The sequence below is a fragment of the Amblyomma americanum genome, chromosome 10, assembly GCF_052857255.1.
Source record: "Amblyomma americanum isolate KBUSLIRL-KWMA chromosome 10, ASM5285725v1, whole genome shotgun sequence".
NCBI lineage: Eukaryota > Metazoa > Arthropoda > Arachnida > Ixodida > Ixodidae > Amblyomma > Amblyomma americanum.
In genome coordinates, this window is record NC_135506.1 from 116,013,901 (window position 1) to 116,037,727 (window position 23,827).

Below are 23,827 nucleotides of genomic sequence, written 5' to 3' on the forward strand. Positions count from 1 at the left end.
TCAGGCAATCCAGAAAGTCCCCTGCAAAAGGGGTGTCATTAGTGAGCTCCCTGAATTGGGACCACTTGATGACATGATACTTCCTGTCCTTTGGACGTTTGTCGGAGGAAAGGCTCAGGAAGATGGGGAAGTGGTCCGAGCCAAGAGAGCCTGCCGCCCGCTTCCAGGAGTAGCGGCAGGCTTCCGAGAGAAGGGCCAGGTCGATGACCATGGAGTGGCCTGGGCGGATGAATGTAGCCGCCCTGGGCCGCAGCACGTGGAGACCGGCAGCCGACACCGCGTCCAAGAGCTTCCTGCCGCGGGTAGAGGTCGTCTGGCTGTCCCAATCCCTGTGGTGGGAATTAAAATCACCACAGACCAAAGCATCCTTGCCCAGACGGGAGTGAAGAGCCGTCAGGCAGGAAGGGTTCCAGGGGACACCGGGAGAAACAAAGACGGAGGCCACCGATGTGTCCGTGCGGCCGAGGCGGACGCGGATGGCACAGACTTCCATGGGGCCCATTTCTGGGGAGGCCAAATCCAGGACGGTGTGGGGAAGGTTGCTCCGCACATAGACGGCAGCGCGGGGCCTCTCCTGCGGGTGGCTGGTGTCCAGGCAGGGGGCTGCACTGCAGGTCTGAAGTGCGCAGCTGGAGCAGCCTGCATAGCCCGTGTAACCAGGGAGGCGGGCAGCACCCACTGGGACACGGGTCCCCTGTAATGAAGGACATCAAACCAGTGACACGCAGGACAGCAGCGCTGTTCGCCGCCTTCCTCCCATGAAGTGCGGGCAGCCCGGGAAGTTACTTTCCTCCTCGCAGATTGAGGACAAAGAGGAGAGGTCATTGGCCAGTTCTTGTATATGATAAGGTGCACGCCGGGATATCGCCGATCATCGCGGATGCTGCTTGTCACGGACCAGGAACAGTCGAGCGTATTTGTGTTGACAGTTCGCCCCTCAGCAGAGCTCCTCAAAGCGCAGCAGTGGCTCAAAGTAGGTAGCGCAAACCATGCATTACCAATAGTTGACGGGCAAACAGGAGAAAGGTGAAAAGACAGCATACCTTATCAACGCGCGCCCATGCGTACGCAACGATTGCATCTCTGTAGCGCTTTCGGAAAGCACCGATGAACCTCGTTTCGCTCGTGATTACCGTGCTAATTGCTTAGGCAGTGTTCGCGTCATCAAAGTTCGTGAAAGTCTTTGCTGAACTCCTGCCGTGTTCGCATTGCAGTCTATTTAAGCCCCGGTGGAGATACTCCCAGGAAGTGGGATGCAGTATGTTTGAAGCAGTTTGCTGATGACGCCAGGCGTGCCTTGATATGGCAGCAGCTTTTACAGTGCATCACGTCGCTTAATGCTGAGTAATTTCGCTTTTTAGAAACAACAAAGCGTTAAGCCGGCGTGCTGATGATAGAAGTTATCGGAATTTTGAAAACGATTTCATGGTTTTTGTCGTGCTTTGAGGTGGATACATGGAGTGATCGCCCGTTCCGCCTTAACTGAATGTAAAAAGCTGTTAAGCGCAGCACCCCTAATCAACATGTTTTGAATCTCCCTCTAGCCACTCACCTGTTTTGAAAATGGTCTTCATCCCGCGGTTTAAGCCCACTGGCCAGAGACGTTTATCCTTGTTTGTGAGCTAAGCATGACGCCTTCTGACAGGTGGTCTGGCTACCATGGGTTATTGTTTTTGTTTTTGCTTCTCTGTTTTGTTGCCGTTTGATCCTATTGCTCACGTCAGTACCAAGGCGACCAAGGCGGATTTAAACCTTGTCAGTACACCGGGGCTAGCGTGCGTGGCTTTTCAGTGCTTTATCAGCTTCACCGTTGCTGAAGAAGTGAGCATACTACAAGCGCACAGCCGATGTGACCGCGTCCGCACAACTGCCCACTGACACCGAGACGATTTTTGGGTCCGTCTTTGCCGGGTAAGTGGCTGACGGAAGTACGACGGTGTTGTCATCTTGCGTAATGTAGTGCAATGTGCCTGTTGTGTTTTGCATGATCGGCCCGTATGTAAACGGGTAACAGTCGTGTGTCGTTATTGCTCCTTGTTCAGATGCCGGAGAGGCATTTTCGTTCGCGTTCTTCGCGTGCGGTCGCATGACAAAGAAACCATCGCTTTCTCGACGCCCTCCGCACATTAGGTTTGGCTGTGGTTTCGTATTCAGTTCGCCGGTGGCGTCGACTTGAAAATTTGTGCGCTGTGCCGATATGCAGGGTGACTCACCTCAGCATTGCTGGTCGCGGAGCCCTAACTTTTCTTCCCGCCCATGGAACTGCGCTTGCCTGATGTAAAAGCTCGTGAGAGCGAATTGTCAGTATCCGGGCTGATGTAGGATTTTGTGGGCTACTTTTCGCCCCTTTTTGAAGTTGTCTTTACCTTTCTCGAGCCCAACTTGTTGTGATTGGCATGAAATTTTGCAGTATCAGTAAACCCCGCTGCTTGCGATGGAGGCGAAATTCTAGAGGCCCGTGTACTGTGCGATGTCAGGGCACGTTAAAGAACCCCATGTGGTCGAAATTTCCGGAGCCCTGCACCACGGCGTCCCTCATAGCCTGTGTCGCTTTGGGACGTTAAACCCCCATAAACCATAAACCAAACTCCGCTGCTGATGTCGTTAAATAAACCTTTGTTTACACTGCTGTTCAGCCGTGTTCGAACTACGCGTCAAAAGGAATGCAGCTTTCAAAGTTTAGTGTGCAGTGACCGCGGTTTTTTTTTTTTTTTGCTAGTGAAACGTCGACATTTGCTTGTCTTGTAACTTCCGCCCCCTTGTTCGGCTAGTTTAAAATTGACTTTGTGTTGGCAGCCTGTCACTAACAGGACTGCAACAGCGACAGTATTATCTGTCTCTAATACACTGTCACAACTAGGCACGTGTTGATAGGAGAGGTGGGGGGGATGACTGGTTTTTCTATCAGTATACAGCACGCCTTTTGTTGACATTTTTGACGACCAGCAGAAGCTTTGAATGCACAATCCGTGCCTAGTACGGAGTCCCAGTTTCTCATTGATATGTGTATGAAAGGGTCACAAGGTTATAAGCCTTGAAAACATTCGCAGCAATAACAAGGTAAACAGTGAGGCTGATTGGTGCATGATCTTTTTGGCAAAAACTGCACTTGCACAGGGATGAGGCAGAAGTATGGACACAGCAGCATGGTGTTGTGGTCCTATATCTACTCGGTCCTGTATCTACTGCTACTCCATCAGACCAATTCATAGCAGGCATGTGATGATCTGTGCGGATCTCATGCTGAGTAATCACTTTTTATATGTGAGCAGCTCCCTTTCATGTGCGTCTATCTCTGAGCAGTAATTGTATGTTTCCTGCTCAGTCATGTGATTTAACACTGTTTTAAAGGATACCTTTGTTTACACATGGTGTCAGCTTGTATGCAAAATAATAATGATTTTCTAGGGAGCCTGACATTTTTGTGTAATACCTAGTGTTACTTAACTTTTGCATCTTGGAACAGATTTCTTTAAAACTTGGTTAAGGAGAAATAGTAGCCTAAATGGGTTGCTTCACTTCTCGAAAAGTAATGTGTTATTTAATCTGAAATTTGGTGTCATGCCAGTGACTTTAACATTTAATTTTTTTACTACACAATTTTATTCATCACAGTGTGTCAAAATTGAGGCTGAGCTGTGAACTTAAATGTACTTTTTCTCAGTAACAAAAAGTAGCATGCTCTTAAATTTTTCTCAAGCATTCCGTTTGGCTTTAACTGAAACTTCAGAAGTATGGGTTTATACACACGTCGTACAGGGAAAAAAAATTCGAGGAGACAGCTCTGCCTTAAAGGCATGATGCAGTAGCTTTGGAATTGGTCATTCTCAACTTTACATTCGTAGACCCCTGTGTGCCCTCGTACCGCTTCTAGAGCAGTTATGCAGCTGGTAAGCAATGCGCCACTGCTCTGCAATGGCAGGTGCTGCCACCGGTGAGGCTTGTGCGACCAAGGTTGCTCTTTTCAAGTAACCTTAATTGAACTGCCGCCTGCCATGGTGGACAGTTTGGTCACAATCTGGCGGGCAGGTTGCGATGATGCCACCAGCTCACGTGGCCTAGGTGGACCACTTGGTTGCTTCTCCAGGGATATTTTGCTCACAACGCGGCTGCCGCTGGCTGGGTTTTCTGCAGAAGAGGAGCTTTAACGCTCTCTCGTTAAAAAAGTGTTGTTCTCGCTTCTCACGACCGACAAGAGAGGACCTTCAGCTCAATAATTTTGTTCACAATTAAACATGGGAGGTGTTAGAAACTTAGGTTCAGACTATTAATGATATATTTAAATATAAGCTGTTTAAATTTTAGTGTAATCTAATCAGTAGTTGCTAAGAAGAGGTGCAGCCTTTGTAAAAAAATGGACAGCCCACAGAGTTTGCTTCCGGACCTTGGTGTGCGGCTCTTTGTGCGTCCGCAGCATTGCAGATCCGTTGAAGCTAAGAGAAACTCTAGCCCTCACCCCTCCAAACCATGTGACTTACACTAATGCTGCAGGAGCCTCACTACATGGCTTAGAAGGAAACCTCCTGGGCTCTATATTTTTGACAAATACTGTACAATAAAATAAAGATTTGTAAAGTGTATTGGTAGGAAAATACTATTCCATGTTTCCACATTTACAACAGTGGCACAAAAGGCATCACTACAACGCGCATTCTTTCTTGCTTTTTTGTCATCTTGCCCAAAGTTTTCTTTTGTGCTCTTCTTTACTTTCTGAGGGTCTGTGGAACTTTGCCTTCTCAACCCGCTCTATCCAAGGGGGTTGAAAGCAGAATACACCTGTCGTGTTGCCAAGTGTTTTTCAAAACAGCATTTCGTGCTACATCTCCATCACTGTAGTAAACCACAATATCACAAGTGGCAATCTTGTTAGCCCCAACAAATCTCGTTTTGGGGTAGCAGCTCCAGGCTAGCTGTTTCAGCAGTTCATCGGTGTTCTGTGTCCTGCTATGGAAGCAGTTGCTGAGAAGGCCTGGCGATGACAAAACCTGAAACACTGGCAATGTGAAGTCATGAAGGATGTTCGCATCAATGAAATGAAATCTTACTGTGCTAGCTTCACCTGTGTTGAAACAGTCACGCGGAGCACTTTAACCTATTTTCGAAAAGGTTGTGCTACTCATCACTCATATCTTTTTTTCAGAAAGTGGCTGCCAGGGAACTTTCTCTTTCTTGTCATCTTCCTCAAATAAATTTCAAAAGCGACAACATGCCGGCAAAATGGACGGAACAATTAAGGCATGACTGCCAGGATTCAGTGCACTGTGAAAGCACGTCTACTGGTAAAATTTGTTGTTGCAACTAATAAAGCTGCCAGAAATTGAATATATTTATATATCTAGCCATATTTTTCATCAAGTGATACATAAACTTGAAAGTTTAAAAAAGGAAGACTAAATGTAAACAAAATGAGGGATACAGAATTGACCCTAACAGAAGGTGAATACAGCACGAGGTTACTTTTATAATACTTCACTACCTACCTAACTTTGTTAAATATGATCGTGGAAAATTCTGGAAGCGTATGAAAGAAAAGAAGAGACAGATTTCACAAATAATTGATAGCATGCCGGTAATGACGCACACATATCCTAGCATTTTAATGAATATTTTCAAAAGTGTCGTCTTTGTGTCAGATGCTTTCATTGCTTGGGTTCCATGGAAAGGAGAATTTAGTGCTGATTATATTTCTTATGGTGGAATTGTCAGCAAGCTGGTAAACTAGAAAACGAAAATGTTTTGTGGCCCTGATGAAATTCCAACCAACTTTTTTAAATAATATCCTGAACTTATTGCCAGATTTCTTGTAAAAAAATTTTTCTTCACTTTTGTCAGGATAGCTGCCACATGACTGGAAGGTAGCCCGAATTGTTCCGATATTCAAAAAGGGGGATCACCTAATATTGCAAAATTATCTCTTCATTTCATTGACATCACAGTGCTGCAAACCTTGGAGCACATTATGGCAAACTGTATCAAGGAATTCTTCGGTTAAAACAATATGCTCAAGGTTACAGCATGGCTTTATGAAGGACTGTTCAGCTATTACACTATTTGTATCAGCAGTGATTCACTCTTTTGCTTTTTCTCTCGACGGTGATAGCCAAATGGATGCAATATTTTTAGATTTCTGTGTTTTTATTGCCAGTTCCACCCCAAACCTAGTGCAAATGTATTAGATAGCATTTGCTTATGACGTGTCGTTCACGCTGTAAATTTGTATTCTTGCCGTGTTTCTTGTTTTATTCTTCCTTGCTCCTTGTGTGTGGAGATGTTGAGCTGAATCCTGGCCCAAACATGCAGCTTGCTCTGGAAATGGTTCTGCATGGCCAAGAAGAAATTAAGACAAAACTTCAAAGTATTGAGAACAATCAAATAGAACTAAATTCAGTGTTACAAGCCTTAACCGAGAGGATTAATACTTTCGAGACACAGGTTGTTTCTATTGCAAAAGTTGAAACGGATATGAAATACAGATCTGTAAATCGAGCTGCAAAGCCAATCAAAAAAACATTTAAATTTTTTCTATCCAAAATTGACGAGCTTGAAAGCCGTGGCAGACATAGCAGCCTTGTGTTTTATGGTACGTGCACAAAACTTCGTCTGATTCAGAAAAATTATGGAGAAAGTGTGTGAAACAAATCTCGGTTTATCCCTCACATCAGTCAAAAGGGTACACAGAATTGGAAAATATACGCAAGCAAAGCGCAACCTCTTACTTCTATTTTTTCTTCATTTGGGTAAAAAAATGAACATTATTCAAAACGCAAAAGCTTCAACAGCACAGGCACAAGTGTGTCAGAGAATTATTCAGAGACACTAAGATGAATATACATCTTTGTGAATTCACAAAAATCGGATCAGACAGCAGTGGTAAGGTGAAACTCAGGCACGACATGCTGCATATTAATGATACCAAATACATCTATGATGACACTGCTAACCAAGTTGTACTGTACGAACAACCACATGATAATGCACTCACAAGACTTTCGTGTCTGGTTGTCGTAGTGTCAAAAATAAAATTGATGAATTCTGTAGCCTCCTCCATACTGCCACGCCATCAGTAGTTATTGGAACCGAATCCGGGTTAGGCAGCGATACTGGCGATAATGAGGCATTCCCAGAAGCTTATACATGCTAGCAGAAGGACAGCAATAGCCATAGAGGGGGTGCGTTCATTCTGGTAGACATCTAAATTTGGTCATCCTTAGTAAACACGGATTGTGGACTGTGTGAAGCAGTGTGGTGTGAGTTGAGGCATCAGAATGGTAAAACCTGATGTTTGTTCATTTTACAGGCCACCCGGCTGTTTAGTTGATCCCCTAATAAAACTGTCTGAATTAATTACACCTGATTATGTAACTGGTGGTGACTTCAACCTGCCTAACGTCAACTGGCACCAACAAGATAACATTTCAGCAGCCGGAGGGATAAGTGAGGCTGTGGTGAATTTTATGAAACCGTTTCCCTTAAATAAAAATGTTCTTGAACCTACTCAAGGGGAGCATATTTTAGATCTGTTTATTCAGCAACGAACCTGAACTAGTTCAGTCAACACTGGTAGTACTGGGAATTAACAACCGTGAGGCTGTCTTATGTTAGCTGAATTTAGAACACGTGAGGGAATATTCTAGAAGTCATTGTATCTACAATTATGAAAGAGCTAACCTAACAAACTAATTTAACACTAGATAGTTACTACGTTGTGTTTGAAAAACAGTCACAGAAACTAATGGCACTACAGTGGTCTTATTCTTTAACCTTTTAACAACCAATTCCGAGTGGTACTCGTTATGGGAGATTGTACTAATATCACCAATGACGAGTCACACTCGTCGCGCCCGATGTAGCTTTACTCCCACCACCAAAGGCGTTGTACGTAAGGTCAGCAATTGTGTTGGTTGCAATTTCCAACACTAGAGGGTAGTAGTTGTCTATGAAACGCGCTTTACGCCTTTAGCTTGTGTTTTAAGCCTGAGGACCGTCATTTCTGCTAAAAATCACCATGGAAATTGGCGATTTTGGTAAGTTTTTTGGGGATTACTTTGGTGGTTAAAGGGTTAAAGAAAAAGTTTTCGAGCTCCATGACTGCTTTGTTTCATCCTGAGTATTAACTCTGAAAAGAAAAGGAAGCAAACCATTGTTTAATGTTTGATTAAAAAGGTTAAAATGAAAACGGGGAGCTTACAGAGCAGTATGACAGTCAATCTGCTGATGGTAACTTGAACGGCATAGTGATGCTACTGGGCAGGTATGCTCACTCAGCATACATTGAAAAAAAAAAACTCATTATAAACAAATATCTTCTTGATTTAGTGACAGTTTTAGACATTAGCTAGTTCATAAGGTAATTTTTAGTCGGTAGTCAAAATGACAGCTCCGCAGAACGTCTGGTGGTCAGATGTAAACAAACCGATGCTGTTCTCGTGGTGCGGCTTCGCTGTGTACTGCTTAGTTTCTTTTTTTTTTCGTCTCTTAGTTTACTTTGCGACAACCAAGATGATAAAGTGTTCCACAGTTTCTGCAACAATACTAGCCATGCGCATGACAAAGACTGCCACTTATCCAGGGCTCCTTCGGAGGCAAAAAAGCGAATGCTTCTAAAATGGAGTGCGCATCGCCGTTGCCCTACCATCACTGTCTAGATTGTGATGAACTGCGAAGTACTTGAATAGCTTTTTACAAAAAAAAAACTTTAAATTAAAACAGCACTTTCTCCGACGTTCGGGTCGTTTTACTGAGAGTCACTTTGTATTCTTAAAAGAAATGTTGCTACCCCTAGCACCATCTGTCGGATCGCATGCTCACTACTCACTCAATGATTTGAAATTTTCCGCATGGCAGTGGTGCATCTGGATGGCCCTCGAAAATATCAGTGGCCATTTACTCAATGGGCATTGAGGTATGACAGGGGTATTACATTGATTGTCACACAATTACCTGGGCTGCGGAGTGTCTGCATTCGAGACGGCAGTTTCTAATTGTGCATGGAGCTGAATCTGACCTCACTGACACGACGTCAGGCGTTCCTCGGGGTTCAGTCTTGGGACCTAATCATTTTTTACTGTACATCAATGAGATCAATTAAAATATAGTGTCCCACTTGAGAATCATTGGAGATGGTTGCATCCTGTACAAAACTATAGCATGTAGTACTGACATTGATGTGCTTCAAAATGACATTACACTATATGTGAGTAGTGCGGAAAATGGAGCCTAATTTGGATAAAGCCATGTGCATGATGTTTTCGAGGAAACATACAAAACCAGTGTCCACGTACACTATGAATAATACGTCTTAAAATAGTCTCGGAATAGAAGTATTTAGGCGTCTAATTCACGTCATTGCTCTGCTGGAATCACCACGTAAGTTATACAGATGGAAAGGCATCCAAAACCTTAGGATTTCTCCGTCGAAACATGCGTTCCTTTCCGCAAGCCACCCGAGATCTTCTTTACAAAACACATGTACGGTCAGTACTGGAGCATGCTAGCACGGTGTGGGACCCACCTACTGTAGCTGACAAAGGAAAACTTGAGAAAGTGCATCCTTGGCAGCTCGATATGTACTTGGGAAGTCATTTAAGCACCATAACTTTAATGCAACAATAGCTAAAAAGGTTCTAGCTTGGGAATCATTAGACCACCACAAAACCAAGCTAAGGCTCAAGCTTTTCCATAACATATGCTACTCCCACATTGGTATTCCACGCGAAACATGCATCTTCTAATCATATTACGCATCCACATGCCTTGACCATGACCAAAAAGTATACACAAACATACAGAAAAAAGCATACAGAAATTCTTTTTCTAAAGCACTCATCAGTGGAATGGTTTCCCAGCTGTTGTTATGGCTATCTCATCAAATGAAGCGTTCTATTCCACTTGCCAGGTCACATCATTTCATAATTAGATTAGGAGCTGTTATCTGTGTGCAATTGCCATGCTTCGTGTGTTCCGTGTGTTTCACAGTGTTTTCCACTTTGGTCTTACCTCTGTGGAGTATACTAGCGTGAAGTACTCATTAGAAGTTGTATGCTGCATTACTTGTGCATTTACATGTGTACTATTTTGATGTTTTTATTTTTCTTTTTTTGGGGTGAACTACACGGTTGCATTTTGGAGTGAACTACACGGTTGCAGCATTATTTACCATTAGTTCTGCATATATATGCATACTGCATTGATGTTTGTTATTCTTTTCTATTATTTTGTGGATGACAGGGCTGCTTTTTTTTGTAATTTACATGCATTTATGTGTTATGCTACATGTATCAACCCTCCCTCCCACTGTAATGCCAAATTGGTGCTGTGGGTAAGGAATAAATAAAAATAAATAAAGCCTCCGTTAAGGTTCTGCACGGCAGCTTACATGTTGTAGCATCTGTGGATGAAGTACACCTTGATTTGATTCGAGGGTAAATTAGTCCCTGAGCTTAGAATGGTCGGCATACCTGATATTTTCATCCACTAGAATACTGCTTACCTGACCAAACAGACTTGGTACGTGGCAGTTGGTGAATAAAGCTCGACGACTCTTCCAGTCATGTCAGGGGTACCGCACGGTAGTGTTTTAGATCCTTTGCTGTTCCCCGTGTACATAAATGGCACCATCGGTATGCAAATTATATGATTGCTGAAGATTGCATTTTGTTCAGAGGTGTAACTTGTCCGAATGAACAGACTGTCCTTGAAAAGGATTTAAACAATATAATGAAGGCGTGCCATGAATGGGGATGATTATTAACGCTGATAAATTAGTATTTCTCTGTGTCACTCGTAAAAAAGCTTCACTTATTTTTTCTTATACACTAGGTTCTTCGCATCTGCGTGAAGCTCACAATTTCAAATACTTAGGTGCTATCTTGATTCCTGCGCTTTCATTGAACATGCATATTAATGCAGTATGTTCTGCTTTCCACAAACTCTGCTTCCTGAGACACAAGTCCGGTAACACCCATCCTGATGTGGACCTGCTCTGTTGGTTTTTATTTGTTAGGCCAAAGCGTAGCATGGGAGCCTTACATAAATGTCAAATATCAAGTGCCTTGAAAAAATACAAAGAAGGGCAGTTAATAAATTCTCAAGGCTGCACTCTCCTTCTAAAGCTATGATAGAAAATTCCGTACCTGATTCGGCTGAAAGCAGCTGAGACAAGAATTCCTTTCCGTCCTTTTTAACTACAAGCTTGAAATGTATCAGCTGCCTGATGTAACGCTTGTAATAATAATTATCCATGAAACAGTGTTTCAATAGAAGCTGAAATCAGTTACTGCTCATCACCTCGCCGAAGATGGTGTTAACAAGAGCTTGTTCTTGGACCAGTACTGAGGCTTTTCCTTTAGTACCAGCACGAGACTATGCTTTTTATTTAGTTGATTTCAGACATTCCGTAAATGGTGTAATTGCTTAATTAACGAGACAGCTTAGCCACGCAGTAGTGCACCCGTGAGATTTATTATGGTGATTTTGAATGTAAATGTTGCAATACACAAATTACTGTCATTGGTTGTGCAGTGCTGTTTCAGTACAGTTTACTGCTTTCCTTTTGTTTTTAGTTTTCATGTTATCTCATGTTGTGTTTTGATATAGGTGTGTTCTATAGTTCATATAGTGGTTGCATGTTGCTCCTTATTTCTCACGTCTTGCTGCTGTGGATCAGTGTTTGAGAACAATTCATTGCTGTGAGCTTCAAGAAATGTAATGTGGTCACCGTCTCACGATGACGTCCTGAAATCCTGAGTGGGACACTGAATAGAAACTGAAGCTGGCATATATTGATAGATTACAGCATCTAACAACAAAGAGGAGACTTTCACATTTAAAGCAGAGAGCTTATACTTTAGGAAAGACTGAAAAATTAAATACAGGCTGATCTCCATCACCGGTCAATCTCTAATTGACTGTGAAGTGCCAATTGCTTTTTAGGTGAGAGTCCCAAAGGCAGGAGTGCACTGCCATTCATTTTGAAACAGTAATCACAGTTCTTTTGGGTGGTGAAGTCACACGTTTGGATCGACTAGTGGCAGAATTTTAAATGCAGTTTTCTCGCCAATAAATGAGTCTTCTGCTGTTGGACAAACATCAGCATAACCAGAGAGAGCCTTGAATCTGATTTTTACTCGGGACAGAAATTAAATGGTGTTGTCCCGAATATCATTAAGACTTAGGGCAGTAGCGCATAGTGCTACTTTTTGATGTCTTGGTGTCTTCAGTGATTAATTAATGAGTAGATGTATAAAAGTGCATGCAGCTATTGGCCATAATCAACCTTACCCCTTCCGCTCCCACTCTTGCCGGGCTAGAACAGAGAGATGCCAAAGACAGCTAGCCATTGGCAAACAAAAAAAAACAGCAGCGAAACGAAGGGAGATAATACTAAGTTCATTGGCAGTCTGATTTGAGATAGGGCAACGAACAGGGGACAGGGTGAAAGAGAGAACACAACCACTCTGTTACCAAAGTTTTTTTTTTTTAACGCAAATGGAAGTTTAGCTGAAACTTTAGGCACACTTGGCAAAGCTGCAAAGCAAGAAATGAAAAAAGGCATTCCACATCGCCCATTTCCAACTTGCACGAATATGTCAAAGGCCCCTTCACACTCACATCTCGAGGCTCCTGGACAAAAGTTGCCTTTGTCTCCAGTACACTTTCTTATCTGCATTCGCAAAGGGTAAGACCTGATAGGACTGGCCTTTCAGTGAAGCTCAATTGTCCATTTGTGTGGTACCTACGTTCCCAAGGCCTTCAACATCTTTATGCAAGTTGAAAGTGGGTAACTGAAAATGTGTATTTGAAGTTTGTTTGTTCAAGAAGGTTGTGGGGAGGTGCATTGTCAGTGTGTGGTGTTTTCAGTCTTCCTGTTGTGATGAACCTTGTTTTAAATTTATAAATGTGAGTGTGTAGTCGTTTGTGCTATATAGATGAGTTGCATAAATTTGGATGTTAGCGTGCCTGCAAAACAAAAACCTCTTCCCCAGAGCAGCACTGCTTGTCCTGCAGCCATAAGTTGGGTGCAGTGCTGGAGGCCTCTGTTGCACGCGTGACACAGGTGTGCTTAATCCCTTTATCACTGCACACAATAGGAGCAGGCAGAAGAGGCACGCAGCATATCTCCAGCTCCAGAAGTCGCCAGCACTGCAACCGATATCTGCCCCAAAAACCAATTAGGCCGCCATGGTGCAGGAGTTTTCACTGTGCAGGGTAGCTGACTTCCAGATTAGTGCAGCCTGTGGTCTATTCTCCATTTGTTATCATTGTGTTATGGCATTGTTACGGTGTATCTTATTAGTATAAACAGTTAAGGCTGGGGTTCTGTGCTGGCAGCGGCCACTGGCCACTTTTCACAATGTTGGCACAATCACTGCTGCCCTCTTGCTTATGATAAAGAAACAAGAATTGCAACCCTTGGAAACCTGGGTACTGGATATTTAGTATTAGACTTTTTGATTTAAACTGGAAATCATGTATAGTTGTACGTCTGATTGTATCTTTGAAATTTGGTTTTAACTGAAAAGGGTTGGTATTCTTGACAACATGTGCCACAGCTAGCTGGCTATTGTGTATGAGTTATACTGAGTTACTAGTGAAGCCAAGTGAGTTGTGAAATGGTGGTACCATCGTATTAAGTAGAGCAGTTGTGCATTTTGAGGTATTGGTCCACTACCTTACACGCCTCTGCTGACTCTGGAGACTCCACCTCCGTATTGTCCATAAGCGAAGTGTCGTTCGTTTGCTCTTATCACCCACTAAGGGCAGTTACTTGTGTAAGTACGTTTCTCCACTGCATGTGAGGACATCAAAGCGAGAACATGCAAAAATGTCATGTTCTGGATATTGTGACAGTTCAGCAGCTGTTCCAACACTGTCTACACACAGTCCATGTAATACTCCACCCTCTTGCTTAAGCCAGCGCAGAAACCAAATGGTAATGTGACAACCCAGTTCCATTTATGTTTCTGTCTGATGTCTTAATCATTGAATTTTCTTACCAACATTAATTTGTAATTGAAACGTGCAATTTAAAATAAATGCATCGCTGTTTTCAGTGAGCTAGAACTTGTTTTTTGTATCACAAGCGGGAGGGCGACAGCTAGTGTTCTTACATTGTGAAAAATGGCCAGTGGCCACCGCAAGCCATCGCCATCGCACGAACATTGGCTATGCTTCAGCTCTTTGGGGCTTGAGAGTTTACGCGTGATCTCTGGTATCTTTTTCGTTGTCTACTGTGTTTACAATTGCAGCTTGGTTGGCTGAGGGATTTCGTGTCACCTTTCTCCATTTAGAGCATCCCGCAGGTATTCATGCTTCGTATTTTCCCCAATGTTCCTTGCTGTGTGTGGAAATCTGTGTGTGGAATATTTACCCATCTGTGCTGGCCCACTTGGTAAATAGTACGTGTGCATGAGGAAATAAGTGAGCCGAGACAGTAATTAGAAGACAAAGGGGCTAATAATGTAAATGTTGTTTTATGAGACACACTGTAAAAGCATGAAAAAAAAAATTACGAGACACTTTGGCAACTAAAGTGTTGAGAGGCGAAAGCCGACCATTCTGTGACAATTTTCACTATGCCGTGACGACTTCCGGTGGATGTGACGTCACACCGTTCCCGGGGCTCTATTGTTGTCGGCGCTATTTCGATGCAATTTTGACATTTTTTACTATAATTAATTCATTGCTCTACAGTCATCAAACGTGGCTTCTAGGTTCATCTTTTCCTCCTCTGTCTGAAGCAACCATTGGTTTTCTCCTATCTTTTTTTAGTTCCCGAGTTAACACGTGTGACACCCTCTGTTAACGGACGGACGGCAGTATGAGCCATTACAGGCTTTCGCCTTAAAACAAAGAGGCACAAAGGGCTCCGACCACATTTGCAGCCGTGTAGGGCTGTGATCAGAGGCATCCCTGTCAGTTGCAGGTGTCTCCGGGCAGCTGTGTCACCTTAAACTAGACAGTGCTATAATCTACAGCACGTGCTGGGCCATCTTGCTGTTCTCTTTTCTGTCTGCCCGGCATGTGGCCAGGGGAATGAAGTTCAAGTAACGAGGGTTCCAAATGATGCATGTGTAGCATATTTTGGGGTGAGTGAATGTTTTTGTCAGTTTTTTTGTTTAGAGGGTGTGCTAGCTACTTGACAGCTGAGTGTGGGTAGCTTCATTAGTCACGTTTGTTTTGCAAAATGTCCTTGCGAGACTGTATGATGTGCTGATGCTTAGGTAGTTATAGGATGGAGCACAACACAAGAATAGACCTTGACAGAAGCAGATGGATGCTAGATGCAAAGGTTTGTAAGGAAAAGAAATTAAAGAAGCTTTGTTACTGATGCTTGTTTATCTCATTGGCTCCCGCCCGTTTCCAGTACTACTGAACCTTCTGTGCGGATTTAATTATTCACCCAGAATGCCGGTACCCAGTGGATGCTTCTTTTGATGTAACAGTTGGCGTTTAGCAAAGAAATTACATTTGAAGACTGGCAAAAGGTGTTTACTTATACTCTGCAAGCAACATTCTTGAGTTTTGTGGTTTGCTTTGCGTCATGAGTTTTAACTCTCCCCCCGCTCGTTATGCAGAAAATCTGGTGTCGCCATTGTGAACAATAAATAGGGTGGCTCAGGCAGCACCCCAGGAGAAGCAGTCTACGTGGGCTACATAGGTCAGGTGACCTTGTGGGGTCTTCACAACCTACCCACCGGATTGTGAGAAAACTAACCACACTGGTGGGTGGCAGTTAAATTAATGGCTGATCACAAGAGGTTGCTCGGAAAGAGCAACTTGGGTTGCACTAGACCCACAGGTGGCAGCACCTGCCATCACAGGGCAGGGAAACATCACTTAACCACTGCGCCAGTGACATATGAATGTAAAGTTCAGAATGACCAATTTCGCGTATATGGCCATTAACGCTATTGCGTCATAACCTTAAAATGGAGCTTAAAGGGGCTGCGAAAGAGGCTCTCAACAAAGGTGCGCTGTGCCTAGGATGCAAAAGGACACCGCTTCACAAATATCCTCCAGCAAGAATTTTTTAGATGCGTTTTGTGGAAGCTTAAATTTCCACATCTTCGTGCCTTTCTCTCTCCTCTCGTCACTTCTTGCGCACTGAAATGTCAGCGCTCTCCGCCGGCTGCGGACGCGCGCGAACGAAAGCTAGCAGTCTGCTGCTGACGTAACGAGCACCGCAGGTCGCCGCTAGGCACGGAAGCGTGAGTTTTAAAAACTGTATTGTAAATTATCGGCTCGCTTTTTAGGTCTTGTATGCGGCATGAATGCTCGCTGACCTGTACTCTACAAAATGCGAGCATTTTATAGACAACCTCAAATACCCTTTTCAGGGACCCTTTAAGTGTCTTTTCCAATTTTTGGTCGCTGTATCTCATTGCTGGGCTATTCGTCACCAGCAACATTTTTATTGGTGCACTCAACGTCATTATCACTGTCAAAGAGATTCTTTTGCTAGAAGAACCGCATTTGCTCTCTTGTCTGGCTGCAAGCTTGTATGCCAGAAAACAACCCACTAAAATATAAACAAGTGCAGTAAAAACTTCTTTAAAAAAAAAAAAAAGATGAAACTTCTGATGCCATCTATGGGAAAATCATTCATCATCCATCGAACATTTTGTCATAGCAAGCCACCCCGGGATAGCTATAGGAAGTGTTCAAAGCTGCCGGCAATCATTTCGACAGATTTGGAAATCGTTGATTTAATGAGACATGCATAATGTTACACCACAGCTCAACATGATGACTAGATTAAAGGAAAAAGGCATCATTGCTGTACATGATGAGCAATGTAGTTATCTGTGAGCAGATGTTTACTAGAACACATGTTGGGTGGAATATCATTAATGTGCATCGGAAATGTGTAGCAGCCATTTCTTGATTTCAGAGTGGCTTTGTTCTGGCTACGCTGTCAGCTGTTGTAGTGCCTTTTTGGTGGCAGTGTCCTTCCAGCAGTGACCAGTGGCCGTATTACAGATCGCTCTCAATACTAAAACGCGACTAAAACGCTCACAATGCCGCCATATTGCCCCGCTCCTATTGGTTGGCCTTGGACGGCGGAAATAATAAATTTTTGCCGGAGATGTGCCTATGGGTGCGCTGTGAGCTTCTTCACCACCAGTGGGTGTCAAGGCACCGTAGGATATGAAGCAAACGTCGGCGTAGCCCAACCGACTGTGAGTGAGTGTTTGCAACGGATGGCAGGGACCATTGTTAATGTTGGGTCGCAGAAGGGGTCTGTTCGTTTTCAGCAAGACCCGAAGAGAAGGCTGCGGCGAAGAAGGGCTCCCTTCGCTTGAAGTTTCGCTGCGGCAGCATCCCCAGCGTCGTCGAGTGTGTCGATAGCACACTCATCGCCATCAGGGAGCCGCGAGGCAGTGCTGCAAACAAGCCGCAAGGGGTTCTACACTGCGAATATGATAGTGAGTAGGCCTTGGCCACTGTTTTTGACTGCATGAGTTCGGCTACAAGTGCGGGCCTCGGTGACGAAAGTAAGTTCGTACTGTGCGTGTTTTTTCTCAGATCTGCGATGTGAACATGTGCATTCTGGCCGCTGACACGTGCTGACCCGTTTCCTTCCATGACACGTTCATCTTGCGGCACTCCGAGGCTGAGGAAGGTTTGCTGGACGACAGTGAGTTTTTTTCTGGGTAAGCAGGAAAAAGCCATGTCAACCGTCAGGCCACCTCGGTCGCATATATTGAGCTCCAGCACTATGCATTTACCCGGATCTCCTAAAGCTACAAGAATCAGTATGGCTAGTTACATCAATGCAATCGGTTTACAGTGTGATACAGTGTATTGTCACTCCTTTTGTTTATAATTGCAGCAGAAACACAGGACACATATAACATTACTGAAATGCATGGTATTTCCTGTCTAAGAAACCAAGGCAAAATACTCCTGACGGCGCTTGTGTCATGCAGGCAATCATAGTGCATCATTTATATCAGTATGATGGTAAAGGTCTGACCTTACAGCAGTGCTCACTTATACACCTCAATTGTGCATTGTCCAACCGTGGGCTACTTATACTTAGCATGAGTATCCATTTTATAGTAGAGTGTCCTGTAATGCTGTTGAGATCACCGAGCAAGGACGTGCTTAACTGCGTCATTTTTTGTTATGCAGGAGACAGTGTCTACCCACTGGAGCCATGGCTGCTTACGCCAGTCGCATGGCATCACAGACCCAACTCAGCAGAAGGCCTGTACAACACGCCACATGTTTTCAAGCATTTTGTGGTTGAGCGCTGTATTGGTGTGCCGAAGAGCCGCTTCTTGTGCTTTCAAAGGCATTGGATGCACTACTGCCAGTGGGAGTGGACAGTGCGCATCATCACTGCGCGTGCCGCACTTCACAACCTCTGTTTGGATGCGCCCATGTCAGCAGAGCGTGCAGGCGACACTTCCACTAACCCAAATAACAACGGGCCACCTCTACATGCTGGCTACCTCGTAGAGACAGGATCCCTCCTCACCTACCTCCGGTGGAGAGCAGCTTGCTATAGGAGCCTCTGTAGGACGACCCGTCTCCAGAGGCAGGCGTACCTGGGGATGGTGCAGCGACAGTTGCGGTGGAAAATCTAGCGTCTAGCGATGACTCGCCATCCTGCCTTGGAGAGTCATATCAGCCACTTTTCCTGTTGCCACTGTCATTGCCTCGTGTCTGTGCACAACACAAATCGACAAGTGTGTGAACAACTGTGTGTGGTGGTTATGCCTTTGGCTAACCTGTGTGCGGCCAGAAGCCTGCAGTGCCAAACAAGTGCCCCCACCAGCTGCCACTTCATTGACAGTGTGTTTGCCTGCATAAATCCCAGTCCCTCAGCACCGTGTTGCACAGTCTCTTTCTGAAGGCGGAAAAGGTGTTGAAGCAGCTCGCCTAATTTCACACGAGTGTTTCTATTGCAGAACAGGCAATGTACTATCGGGGACAAAAGTGGTATACTCCACGCAGCGGGAGCCAGAGCAACGGAAAACTGCATCGTAACACCATCTACAGACGGCATCTGGGATCGATACAGCCAATGGGAGCCCTTTATTTTCTGCAGGCATGTCGCTTGACTCGTTTCAATGTTTCGTGCATAAGCTCGTCGAAATGCCGAGCGGCGCCGTGCGCACCGGCTCTCAAACCATATTTCGAACATGCGTGGAAAAAAAGAAGACACAACATGAAAAGAGGGCCACCAGATTGCTACTGCTGTGGCGCCGCTCGGCATTTTGGCAGGCTGAAGAACGAAACACAAACGAGTCAAGAGACATGCCTGCAGTTAATAAAGGGCTCGCACTGTCTGTCTCGATCCCAGATGCCGCCTGTAGATGGCGTTGCGATGCAGTTTTTCGGTGCGCCGGCTACCGCTGCGTGGAGTATACCACTTTTGTGGCCAATGCAATGCGTCATCCCGCCAGTAACGAAAGATGAAGTAAAGAAAGCCTTAGAAGCAATGAAAAGGGGAAAAGCAGCTGGGGAGGATCAGGTAACAGCAGATCTGTTGAAGGATGGAGGGGACATCGTGCTAGAAAAACTAGCCACCCTGTATACGCAATGCCTTATGACCTCGACTGTACCAGAAGCTTGGAAGAATGCAAACATTATCTTAATTCATAAGAAGGGAGACGCCAAGGACTTGAAAAATTACAGGCCGATCAGCTAACTATCCGTTGCCTACAAAGTATTTACTAAGGTAATCGCTAATAGAGTCAGGGCAACGTTAGACTTTAATCAACCAAATGATCAGGCAGGCTTTCGTAAAGGATATTCTACAATAGATCATATTCACACCATCAATCAGGTGATAGAGAAATGCGCAGAATATAACCAACCTCTATATATAGCTTTCATTGATTACGAGAAAGCATTCGACTCAGTGGAAACCTCAGCAGTCATACAGGCATTGCGTAATCAGGGGGTAGAAGAGCCTTATGTCAAAATACTGGAAGAGATATATAGCAACTGCACAGCTACTATAGTCCTCCATAAAGTCAGCAATAAAATTCCAATAAGGAAGGGCGTCAGGCAAGGAGACACGATCTCGCCAATGCTGTTCACCGCATGTTTGCAGGAGGTATTTCGAGGCCTGAATTGGGAACAGTTGGGAATAAGAATAAATGGAGAATACCTAAATAATCTGAGGTTTGCTGATGACATTGCCTTGCTGAGTCACTCAGGAGGTGAACTGCAAATCATGATCAACGAGTTAGACAGGCAGAGCAGATCGATGGGTCTAAAAATTAACATGCAGAAAACCAAGGTAATGTTCAACAGCCTAGCAAGGGAACAACAGTTCACAATTGGCAGCGAGAGCCTAGAAATTGTGCCGGAATACGTCTACTTAGGGCAGGTAGTGACAGCTGATCCGGATCATGAGAGGGAGATAACTAGAAGGATAAGAATGGGGTGGAGCGCATATGGCAAATTCTCGCAGATCATGAGTGGCAGTTTACCAATTTCCCTCAAGAGGAAAGTGTACAACAGCATAATCTTACCGGTACTCACCTATGGGGCAGAAACGTGGAGGCTAACGAAAAGAGTTCAGCTTAAGTTAAGGACAATGCAGCGAGCCATGGAAAGAAAAATGATAGGTGTAACGTTAAGAGATCGGAAGCGGGCAGAGTGGGTGAGGGAACAAACACGGGTTAATGACATCCTAGTCGAAATCAAGAGAAAGAAATGGGCTTGGGCAGGGCATGTAATGCGAAGGCAAGATAACCGCTGGTCTTTAAGGGTAACGGAGTGGGTTCCAAGAGAAAGTAAGCGTAGCAGGGGGCGGCAGAAGGTTAGATGGGCGGATGAGATTAAGAAGTTTGCAGGCAAAGGGTGGATGCAGCTGGCAAAGGATAGGGTTAATTGGAGAGACATGGGAGAGGCCTTTGCCCTGCAGTGGGTGTAGTAGGGCTGGTGATGATGATGATGATGATGACTAGTACATACAAGCATACGAGTCCTTGATGTACAATTACATATGGCATTTTCAAGTGCAATTAAGAAAAAAATGTGAGTTCAAAGTGCCTGTTTTCATACAGAAGCTACCTGTACAATAAATACTGCATGATACTGTGTACGTAATGCTTTTTCAGTACTAGAAAACATTTTGGCACATATAAGATGTGTAAATACCAAAGTGAATCTTTTAGCTTGATGGTATGTGGCTAGGGGTTTCACTCTGTGCTAAAAGCTGTACCTACTGCAAGGAGACTGCTGTACAACAATGCGTAATAAATATTGCAAGGTGCAGTGGCTACAATGACTGCCGAATGACTAGAACATCTTCACTGATAGACAAAGATGTGTACACATCACAGAGATGGTGTGTGAGTAGAGGCTATTTTACAATAACAAAACATGCAACACCGTTACTGGGAATGCTCGACAGCTCTAAGAATATAAAGGCAGCTCCATTATGGGAAATTTTGAGCTCTGTTATTGCCCCACAACTGACGCCTTGCTTAATTGGCGATAACACAAGGCTATGAAGACTTGTCCATAATGACACGAGACGGTGACAGCGCCAGCTGGCCCAACAAGCTCCTTATGCTATCACATAATATCTGTGACAAGTGTAACTTGTTTGCAAACTACTTTTCCTTGTCCTGCACCCATGTCTTCATCCGCTGTGACCACGTCCGTCCACCCCTCATGCCGGCCTACGCTGGTCCGTTCCGCGTCCTCCATCGTGCGCAGAAGACCTTCACGTTAGACGTCAATGGCCGTGAGGACGTCATGGCTGCTGACCGCCTCAAACCAGCCTACGTTGCCACTCCTATGCCCGTCGGCCCTACACACGCTCTCTCTTCGACTGTGCCACCATTGTGCGCAGCTTCCTCCAAGCACATCCGTTGGGCGAATCCTGTGGTTTTGCTCTACGGGGGGGAGCCCTGTAGTGCCCCTTGCGCCGCGCTTGGCTCGCAAGCCACGGCACACGGCACCAGACAAGAAAGAGGAAGTTGGGCTAGGGGCTGCAGCTCGAGCAGCGCAAATAAAAGTTCGAACCTCAACGCTGTCAGAGCTGGTTCTTCCTCGCCTTAGCTCAGACATCCTCTGGGTATTTAATATCCTAGTCACTTTTAACTGGTTGTTCTCTTTCCTACTGAAGCGGCCTGTATACAGGGTGCCTCAGATAAGATGGACCACAGTTAGAAAAAAAAATAACTTGTGTTCTTCCAAGCTGAAAGGAAGTGCATGTTGTTATAAAATATGTAAAGTATTTAAAGCCCTTCATACACTGTCCCCACCAAACCCAGCGATACCAACATCACTCCGCCTGCTGCACAAAATACAATTAACATATTACACATCAGTGCCCTGGCCTACCTACCTCACTGCCCTGGGTCATACGCATACTTGAACATTGCCTCTGCATATTCATTGTGGAGAATTCCAGCACTGTGTACCAGCGAACGTGAACAAACTTGCTCAACTTTCTGCCCTGTTGCAATTAGCCTCTACACAAGGCATACAAGTAACCTACATCTTGCCTGGTTGACCCTGGATCTATTAGAAGATCAGCAAATGACGTTAATGGAACAAGCTCGTTCCCTCCTCAGTGAAAATAGCAAGGTTATCAAATCAAGTGCTTCCTTTCTCTCTGAACAAACTAAATGAAGCATAAGCATTGCAATTTCTGCATCTTGCACAGGCAAAAAAAACTTCCGCAACAACTAAACATCAACTGAATGCAGTAATAAAAACAGCAGTGGAACATCAAGCGCTTAGCCCAATGTGGGCGGCATCACTTGGTTACGAGGCAGAAGAGTGATTGTTGCCACAGAGGCAGATCGTGTCGACTCTCATTTCCCGCACCGAAATTGCAAGCTATGAGCAGCTGCATCTGTCTGCCCCCGTCTGTCTGCAGTTGCTTCTGTGTGATGATTCATGGTTGTCTGGTATTTTCTAAAGAGAAATAAACACAACCAGTCGTCACAGTCATCGATAGTAGGCGCCGACCGAGAACACAGACTAAAGTTGTCTTCGATTTTTGCGCGGAGCGCTCCTTATAAGTTGAGATCTGCAGGCCCATAGCATTCACTGCCTTCAAACAGATTTTTCTGCGCACTTAAGACATCCGCAAAGTACCTTGAGTTTAGACGACACGCAAAAAAAAAACAGGAACTAGCCATGGAATCAGCTGCTCTCTTGCACGCCGCCATGTTCACGCTATACCACTGCCAGCGTGCCCTCATTGCAATGAAAACACTCCTAATTTTCCTTCATATTGGTGAGTTTTCAACACAGTTTATTACCAAATAAAACATGATATTTTTATTCATTGCGCTTTTTTTTTTAGGCTGACAAGTGCACGCTTAACCATTGACAGTGCACATTCGCGGCAATAAAAGTGACAGAACAGCATACTTAATTGCAAAACTGAGGATAATTGCCGTTTTGCTTGGTGTTGTTGAGTTTGAAATACAGTTTCTTAGCAAAATAAAACATTGCTCATTTTATTCACTGGGTCTTTACAGCAAAGCATTAGCCTACGGACCCTTGCCGTGCAAATGAATGGTTGTGGGGCGGAGCCCTGCTATTAGTCACTGCAACCTTGCTGTTAATTGGCTGATTCCGCTGTCAGCGTCTCGCGGTGCCATCGTTTTGACGTCCCGCTCTCAAACTTGAGAGTGTTTTAGAGAGCGATCCGTAATACGGCCCCAGAAGCTTCGCTTTCATATGTTGCAACACAATTGCTTCTGTGGTGGCATGGGTGCTGAAGTGGAAAGCAGAAGCCCAAAGCGTGATTTCGTTATTGTTTTCAGTGCAGTGGCTCGGTCATGAAGAGTAAACAGGACTAGCGTGGATGCCTTGTTCACACAGGCTACAACAGTAC

The 23,827-nt window shown here is 44.6% G+C and overlaps 1 protein-coding gene across 1 annotated transcript in view; it reads left to right on the forward strand.

Moving 5' to 3' along the window:
• Positions 1 to 1,698: 1,698 nt before the first annotated feature.
• LOC144106853 (inhibitor of nuclear factor kappa-B kinase subunit epsilon-like) overlaps positions 1,699 to 23,827 on the forward strand; it is a 91,615-nt gene continuing 69,486 nt past the window's right edge. The window contains exon 1 of the mRNA XM_077639799.1: positions 1,699 to 1,911. The gene's annotated coding sequence lies outside the window, so the exon portion shown is untranslated. The remainder of the gene's footprint in view (positions 1,912 to 23,827) is intronic.